The 9,370-nt window shown below is 40.8% G+C and overlaps 1 protein-coding gene and 1 long non-coding RNA gene across 2 annotated transcripts in view; one reads left to right on the top strand and one right to left on the bottom strand.

Moving 5' to 3' along the window:
• The window catches only part of LOC102376206, a 9,867-nt gene extending 3,020 nt beyond the window's left edge, over positions 1 to 6,847 (top strand). Inside the window, exon 3 of the long non-coding RNA XR_324050.3 lies at positions 6,475 to 6,847. This is a non-coding gene — a long non-coding RNA (uncharacterized LOC102376206). The remainder of the gene's footprint in view (positions 1 to 6,474) is intronic.
• Positions 1 to 9,370, bottom strand: part of NRG3 (neuregulin 3) — a gene marked incomplete at its 5' end in the record, with an annotated part of 1,100,334 nt that overhangs the window by 638,256 nt on the left and 452,708 nt on the right. The gene's annotated exons all lie outside the window — the stretch shown is intronic.

Here is a 9,370-nt window from a genome sequence, read left to right as displayed (position 1 = left end):
CCCCCCTCCCCAAATCCCACACCCCCCACCATAGCCGGGCAGCTTGTCCCATCCCCAATCCACCCCTTCCCTCCCCTCAACAGACTCACTAGCTGGAGGCAGCTGTGTCCAGAGTGGTGAGGACTGCTGCCGTTTAGTCTATGGCCAAATCTCTAAATTGGCTGGATCTTTTTTCTGAATCAATTCAGAGGCTTCCAATTCGATTCAGAACTTTGAATTGGTCTCCCAATTCAATTTGGATTCAGAGATTTGGTTGCCGAATCTCCTCCAAATTGAATAGACTACCAAAGCTTTGCATATCCCTATTGAATACACTTAAAATACAAGTGTCCGCACATTCAAGTGGGATATATGTGCTAAATGCACTTGTATTAAGTAATGTGTTGAGCTAATGTGTGACTGCTAGCAGAGATTACATGATCCACTGCAGTCACAGGGCTGGAACTGGAAGTCAGCTGATTGTCTGTGGAGACTCTGCAGCAGTCCTAGGGCTAAGACCAACAATCGACTGATTTTTAGTCCCAGCTCTGGGACTTCACTGGAGCCTCCAACTGGCTTAGGTATGAGGCACCATCAGGATCCAGTTATACAATCATAGTAAGCATTACCATGCAACTGGTCAGAACACATTCTAACTTCAACACATGCTGAGTGTCCCTGCAGCAAGGCTCTGACTCAAGTGAAGCTTGCATCTCAATTCTAGTTGCAATAATTGGATGACATAAAAATCAGAAAGAGAGAGAGGGAAGGAGGGGACATGGTAACAACAGGAAATGTTAGTATCATAACATTAATAGTGATTGTAATTACAGCTAGTTTATGGCCCTGCTCCAGGAAAGCACTTGAGCATATGCTTAAAACTTCAAGCATGTTTTTGTGTTCCATTAAACTCAAAGGGTTTTAAATGTGTGCTGAAGAGTCAGGACTTGGGGGAGCTTTGAATAGGTCACCAAAATCTCTAATTCTGCAGCAGTCCTCATGTATATATTTCAAGCTAAGACATTTATCTGGAAAGTACTGTAAAAACTAAATTAAAGAGGTTAAAAAATTCCCCAACACAGAAAACTTTCTGGAAGAATGTTGGAATAATCTTCCACTCCAGGATGCACTTGTTGAGATTTTATAGATTTCTCAAAAAAAAAATATCTGTTTTATGCTGCTAATAGCATAAAAATTATGTGCTTTATGATTATGATGCTTAAGGCCATGTGTAGACGAAACAAAGGGCATGTGTGCACGACACTTTTAAGTGGGTTAAATGCTTTTGGCCCGCTTTAATGGTGTTGGTGTTTGCACGCATCGGCAGCGTATTGTACAGTAATTCCAGTAGCTGTCCAAATTTGTTGGCGTAATGTGCCTTAAATGACTTGGGGTGCAGCAAACTAAAACTCCTCCAAGGAGTTTGTTTGCTGCCCTACAGCTGTGGAGTGAATCACCGGACTCCATGCAGTTCAGGGGCTCTTTAGGAAGCCTGTGCAGGCAGCCTGGCAGCAACTGAGGAAGGCAGGCTGTGCCCAAGATGTTTTGTGTGTTTTGTTTGCTTTTTTTTTTCTTTTGCCCCCTGGAGCCTGCCTGCCTGCCTGAGATGCATGGGGGCCCAGTGCTCCTCTCTGCAGCTGCAAAGCCCCCTGGGACTGCCTGAGCTGGGTGCCTGTGGGCAGGTGCTGCCTGTGGGAAGGTTCTGTCTGCAGAAGGGGGGAGACATCACTGTCACAGAGGGAAGCACCAGCCCCTCCCTCCACCCCTCAGCCCAGGGACCAGAAATTCATGGACTCAATATAGAGTCCACTCAATATAGATAGTGGAGTTCTGCAAACTGCAACCTGCTGGACAACTAACTCCCCAGGTACTTCTACACTTTTACCTGCACTGCTACATCCCCCTTTTTTCCCCCACCCCGCCCTAGTGAGTCCCTCACCCCCTGATGCCTCCATTTCCATTTTCACTGACTGGCCTTCTTGCCTGCATTGCATGCCAGGACAGCCTCTGGCTTCTTTACTATTCCTTCCATCCAGGACCAGCAGATACACCAACTGCAGGTGCTTCCTCAGTATGACAAAGGGCTTTTTCACCAGATTGTCTTACCTGTTGCCATGTAAAGTGGTGGACTGGACCGAGGCTTAGGGAAGGAGGAGACCTCATTGGGGCATGCTACCATGTTGTATAGAGGCCCCAGCACCAGTGAGGGCACACCTTAACAAAAATACACATGCGCACAGTGAGGGCACGCCTTAATGGACATGGTGGAGAAGAAGCAGCTCCTGCTTGAGAGGAAAGAAGGGCTCTGTCACAGTTTGGCTACCTGAGATGTTGCTAGTGCTACTGTGCATTAGTGGTCATTCACTACCATTTTATACCTGTTGTCATGTAAAGTGGTGGACCAGACTGAGGCTGTAGGGGAGGAGATGGCCTCATTAGGGCATACTACTGTGTTGTGTAGAGGCTCCAGCACCAGTGAGGGTGCACCTTCACACATGCAAAGTGTCACCCACCCATGTTATGAGTTTTGCCTGTCTGCAGCCAGAGGTGCAGGCCCTTAGAGCCCGGAACCCCTCTGCACCCATCTCCTAGAAAGCTGGCAGGTTTTGTGGCCAGAGCAGGGCCTAGCAGGCCTGCAGCAGTTCTCATCCCCCTGTGCTGTAACACAGAGACACTCAGTCACACAAGCACCCATGTCACGAGTTTTACCTGTCATCAGCCAGAGGTGCAGGGCCCCAGAAGCCAGAACCCCCTGCATCTCTCTCCTTGAAACTTGGCAGGCTTTATATCCTCAGCAGTGGCTACCATCCCTGCAGCTTTCACTCTGCTGTGGCCTAACACATACACATGACATGAGTTTTGCTTTCAAGAATTTGAGGTGCAGTTTCCCAGAAACTGCTGCACCTATCTCTTTGAAGCTTGTCAGGCTTCATGCCCTCAGAAGGGGCTACCATCTCTGTGAGTGTCATCTAAATCGGCCAAAAAATGTCTAAGTTATAGATATTTCATTGATTTCCTCATTATACTCTATGGCCAAATCTCTGAATCTCTCTGAATTGGCGTCAAATCTTCCGAAGCCTATTCGGCTGAATTGATTTGGAAGAGTGATCCAAATCTCTGAATCGAATCACTGGCCTCTGAATCGGCCAAATCCAAATCCGAATCTAATAGTTCCCTATTCGCACAGGCCTAATAACCATCTAGAAACCAGGTCCCTTTCCATGTCATAGCTAAAGTGGGCCCAAACCTATATGAGAGATCTGCAGAGTAAATCCTTCCTCTAAGTTTTCAGGGCTAGAGCTTGAGAAAGGACTGATGGAGGGATCCCAGTTGTGAAGTTCTCTTTCAAGTCCATCTCTAAATTATTAATTAAAAAAACTAAAGATAATTAAACAGAGAATTGCATGAATTTTGCATGTGTGTGCATACATACAGACACAAACGGAAGGGAAAATTTAAAACTGATCTGATTAATCTAATTATAGATGTATTCACAATCTTAAGTATTATTTTTATCAAAAAACTTTTAAAAAAACCAAAAAACCCCTTTCATACTTGGCTACATCAGTTCTTAAGAACAAATTATTTTTACAAATTTCATGCGTTTAGCACAAGTTACATGCCTACATTTAGTTCTGGAGAGAATTTGCTCCTCCATTTCCTATAAAGCCACAGCACAGCAAAACATGTATAGGTATATTTAACCTTAAGTGCAGGACTCATTCCATTGAAGTCAGTGGGACTGTAATCATTCTTTGAAGTTAAGTAAACATATAAAAGCGTTGCTGCAATAGGACAACATAATGATAGTACATAATATCTATATAGTAGGTGACAGTTAATAACAAATGTTTGGAGAACTGTAAATGTAATAGTCCAAGTTCATCTAAGCTTTTCTAAAGTAAGCACTGAAACATTAAAGCTGATGATGTTTGCAACTACCTAAATATAATTTAGGCAATTTGCTATAGCTATGTGCATAAGTCAATGATTTTCATAACGGGAGGCCTGTTGATTGCCCTCAACATGAAAAATATCATAAATTATAGCACAGCGTTCTCTCTCTCAGTTGCTTGTAGTTGTACTTAAGGTTGTCAACTTAATATAATGTATATTTCTTGAATGAAACTAACCTTGCAATATTGTGACACCAATGAAACGTTTTGTTTATTCAATTTTATTCAATAATGCATTTTCAGATTTCACTTTATTTATATGTGAAGAAATCTAGTGTAAATTTATGGTACATAATATACAGCAGAAAGCACACAAAATGGGGTAACAGGGATTTTAAAAGATGGTTAAGTTAAACACTAAGCGCTTACTAAGATGACAAGTCACTTAACAGAAACTGAGAAGCAGTTTTTCTATGTGGTTTTATCCTCCTAGTTTTACAATTCTTAACTCATGCTAAAGTGTGTATATTGTGTCGTGGTCAGAATGTGTCTGAAGTATAGTCTTTTGGATTATTCCCCCTCTCTCCAGCCACTCTTTTATCAATAGCAAGGGATATTGCTAGGTAACATTTATAACTGTGTAAATGATTTGCAATGATATTTGATATAATGTAGCACTATTCCTGTTTGGAAAGGAGACTTGGAAAGGAGACTCCTTGTTTACACTGCAAACTAAAAATTAAGCCACTGGTTTCACTGCAGAGGTCATATCTTTCAGCAAAGTTGGGGTCACTTTAATATGGTTAAATATGTAGTCTACAGCTTGTGATCAAAACTGTAAGAATTAGCAATTTAGATATAAGTTCTGAGTTTTTAGGTAAGATTTCAGGAAATTCATAGCTTAAACTAAAGGTAGCACTGGGAAAGAGATTTGAGACCACCTTGTTCCAAGCAGCCAAAGTCTTTTCACAGATTCCCTGAAAAGTGAAAAATTACCATACTCCTATGTAAGGTGCTCCACACACAATGCATCAGGAATGAATTTCTCACATTATTCCACTTCTTAAACCCTTTGTCAGAATCCAAGTTAAAATACAAGAAAATGTTGGTAATTCATCCTATTTACTCAAATCCAAGAGGAGGGTTTCTTCTCCTCATTCAGCATAGGGGAGGGGGAAGCTCCTCATCTTGGATTCAAGTACAAATCAGGTCAGGGCCAGAGTCAAAACCACAGAAGCCACCTGCCCCACCCCCTTCACTTGCCCTCTGCCACCTGTCCCCCCTTCTGCCTGCCCTCTCCCCCACCTTACTATCGGGCACAGCTCCGGCTTTGACTGGCTAAATCTGCCCCAGCCACAGAGCAAATGGAAACTCTATCCCCTGCTTGGCCAATTAGCAGCATCTCAGCTCCATCTCCAAGATGCTAATGCATGGCTGGGCAGGTGCTACACTTCCATGTGCACTGTGACCTGGGGCAGATTCAGCCAGTCAGAGCTAGAGCTGTGCTGCTGACAGTTAGTGGGAGCAGGTGAGGGGGAAGGGAGAAGGGACAGAAGCTATGGCACCAGTGGGCTAGGTACCAGAGGGTTAAGGTAGGTTGTAGGTGGAAGTTGGGGAGGTGGGGGAAGACAAGGGGAAAGAGGGACACCTGGCCTATGCTACTGCTTCTCCAGTGTAGCAGTGGAAGAAACAAATTTAAGACAACCCTCTGATAATTAGATTCTATATCTGGAAAATTATAATCTATTTATACATTTCCCATATATAAAATCTAATTATTGGGTTGTTGTCTTCCATTCAAAGTCATCTTGAATTTGGATAAGTATGATAAATTGAACACACAGATTTTGCAATATTTCTCTCTTCATTGTTACATTTACAAACATCTCAACCTACTTTCCTGAAGTAGGCATATAGTGTTCTGTTTTAATTATGTACTTAATTATAAATTAGCAAACCAGAACTATATTCACACTCCAAAATACAAACAACCTCCCTCTAAACAGTTTACAGAAGACTAGTTTCCTAAATGACCACTGCTTGTCAATAAACATTCTGCAAATTATAAAAAATCGTTAGAATCTCTTCACAACCCTGTAAATCCAATCATGGGCTTTAATGGGGAGGAAGCTTAACTTTTTTTAAAAAGCAGAGTTTTGTGTTGCACTGTTGTTTTGCACACATCAGTCTCTGTGGCTATTTCAGTTTTTATTACACTCCTTTATTGCACATTGGCAATTGCTTTCCTTTATGATTCCCCAGCTGTTTAAGTAACGTATAGTAATTATGAAAAAAATATGACTTTAAGCTTTACATTTTATTTTAAAGAATTGTTTTTAAACTACTCATCTTTTCAACTGTCAATTCCATGGCTTTCCCCTCCCCAACAGAATCATCAAAATACACCATCATACCATCAAGGTAAAACTGATTGTGCTTTTAAAAAAACAACCCACAAATGAAATATTAACCTTAACAACTAGTATGTGTTGATTTAAGAAAGTCCACTCACCAAACATGAACAGTTTCTTTAGTCCACAAAGGACAGCTTTATTCTAATATTGGTGCACTGAAAATCCATAATGCATATACTTTGCAGCCCACCATCACCTTGCCTTTAGGACTGATCGTGAAGAAGAGAAGAAGATGATCCCGATACTGCCCAGAAGCAGGCAGGAGCCAGTGAAGGAAAAGAGATCTTATGGGGAGCCATGCTTCTGGAGTTATTGCTCCATAAAGTTAGGATGGCCCCAGAGAGGGGCAGAGACTGGGAGAGACCTGGATGAAAGGGAGGGGGAGTGATGTGGCCCAGAGCAGGAAAGTGGAGAAGAACTGTGATGGCTGGAATGATGGAGAGGTGAACAGTGGCTGGATGCTAAATTAAGAAGAGTTTCAACAAGCAGAGATCGACTCCATTTTGAGGACTTGTCAGTATAAACAAGGTATAAACAAAACCAGAGAAACATGGGAAAACACAGGAGCCCAGCAGATACAACTAAAATCTTTCTTTTAAGTTTTATATTACGAAAAAAATTAAACTAAAAGTCAAAGTGAATATATTGAACCTACTGATTTAAAAAAATAAATAAATTAAAAAAAAAAAAAGGACTTTTGTGGTCCTGAGGCTGATAGCCATGAACAACATCATAAAGACTTTCATTCCTAGATAGGTGTGTCTCCCTAAGAGAAGAGTGTGCAAAGTCACAGCATCTTATTAGTGTTTCTTCTTGTTTGGTTGTTGATCTGGATTTCTTTCTATATGAGACATTGTATTTACCTGGGTTCAGAGAAACTATCTGGAAAGAAGTGGGGAAAAAAATTCTAAACCATTTAAGATGGATTAATTTATGTTGTGTAATTAAAATTAATAAAAGACAAATAACAGAGAAAATAATTGATCACTGTGAGGTTTGGTTTTGTTTTGTTTTTTAATAAGCATGGTAGTATTGGCATAGCCATAGAAGATTTTAAGAGTTCTGTGCTGGAAAATAAATCAACATATTCAAGTTAAGATCTAGTGGTGTTTAAATCCATCTTTCACAAAAAAGAAGAAAAACATTTTCAGCAAGACGTGGCAGGAGTGAGTTGGGGTCACCACTAGAATAAATCATTAAAATAAAAAAAAATTGTATTACCGATTGTAAGTTAATCTTGAAAGTGGCTGGAAAGATATACCTTCATAAAACTATGATCAGGCATACTACCTCACACTGATCCACAAAAAGTAGTGAGAAACAACCCAACTACTCAATGCCTTAACAGTTTTTCAGGAACTCAAGGGGTGCATCTACACATGAGCTTACCTCAAGTAGGCTTATTAGCTGTGCAGTAAAGTGTCACCATCCACATGTACACAGGCATTAGGGAGCAGTAAACTAATTAATTCTGCTGTAAGACAGTACTGTCCCCAACAATACTATCTTATGGTGGAGTAATTTACTATGCTGAAATGCAAATGTAGCCACTGACCGCAGGCACAATTTATGCCCAGTCAGCCCAAGCAGCAGGGGGTCAGACTCCTGCCTGCCACCTAGCCACATGACTTCGTAGTTGTGGCACCCTCATGCCCTGACCAGCCCCTCTGCCACCACCTGAAGCCTGGGGCTGATTCCCCTTGCATCCCGCCAGCCTGGGCTTGCTCCGCCCTGGCTCAAATTTCTAAGCTAACTCATTTTAGTAGAATAACATAGTTAAAACAGAGAGCAAATAACTTTAATGTTGGAGTGAAATTCAGTATCAAATTTTGGGTCAGGATTTGTGGTCTGAGCTCATGGTTTGAGTACTGGAATGGTACACAAAATTTTGCTGAATCCCTGGTCTTCTTTTCCATGCACATAGGATAGTTGTGGCTTTCTTCTATCTCCCCATCCCAATTCCTGGAGCTCAAATCTGTCTCTGGAACACTATACGTTAGCCTCAAGGCTGCTTTAAATTTTCCAGATTGAAGGAGTTATTTCACCAGAGATTACTGAAATGCACAATATCTTAACCATATAACCTAACCCCATAGGGAATAGGACACCATGAGTGGTGTGGAATGAGTTTTGAGGGCCTCCAACATTCCTCATGCTGGAAGAAACCTCAGCTGTACACATATAGAAAATAAACCCTCTTTGTGCTGATGCTGTCACAGCTGAAGTTGGCATGGGTTAATTACCTGACCCCAAATCTTGTATAGTAGCTGGCAAAGTTATTAAAATTTGCTCCCAATGTACACATAAATGCACCCTCCAAAAATTCTCAACAATAGGTGAAATTTTTAATCAATTAACATGACTTAGACCTGAGCAAATCAAGTCCTATATTCAGGACTGCCACCTGCAACTACTCTGCACATCAAACCTCCTATTGAAGAAAATAGGAGTTCTGTTCAGAAAGCAGATATAGAATTAAAACTCTAATGATAACCATAACATTTGCTTTTAAAAATGAAATATCTTTCCTCCTATATTTTCAAAATATCACAAAGATAAGGTTGAAAAATTCTATCAATGGGAGAAACATTACCCTTGTGACTGCTAATAAAACTGTTTTATTGCACCAAGCAGTTATACTAGTGCTACCAATAACAGAATAGCCAGGGAAGTATGGGTTAGTATTTGCCACAGTTTCAGAGCAGTGTTATGATGAGACAGTGGGAAGGGGTAGAATTTTAGGTCCCATGCTGGGAATGGAGGAAATGGTAGTATGAGTATTGGGAAAGGAGGAACAAAGTATACTAGAATGGCTTACATCCTAATTCCCAGATTCAGAATTTAGAAGGAAAAGTAATTATTCCCCTGTCAGACAAGAAGTAAAAGATTATCTGATGGTACATTTAATTAAACAAATCACTTGTGATTTATGACACATATCAGTGTCTCAATAAACATTACAGTAACAGATGTTCCACATATATTATATATAGAGGCATCCATTGACCTTATTTTAATCCTGAAGAATTTGAGAGAGTGTAATGAATTTTTGAGAGGTTTTTTTATTCATCTTTCACATTT

This window comes from Alligator sinensis, unplaced genomic scaffold, assembly GCF_000455745.1.
Source record: "Alligator sinensis unplaced genomic scaffold, ASM45574v1 scaffold865_1, whole genome shotgun sequence".
NCBI classification, from domain to species: Eukaryota; Metazoa; Chordata; order Crocodylia; family Alligatoridae; genus Alligator; species Alligator sinensis.
Note: the sequence above shows the minus strand (reverse complement) of the source record. Positions and strands in the feature narration are given on the sequence as shown.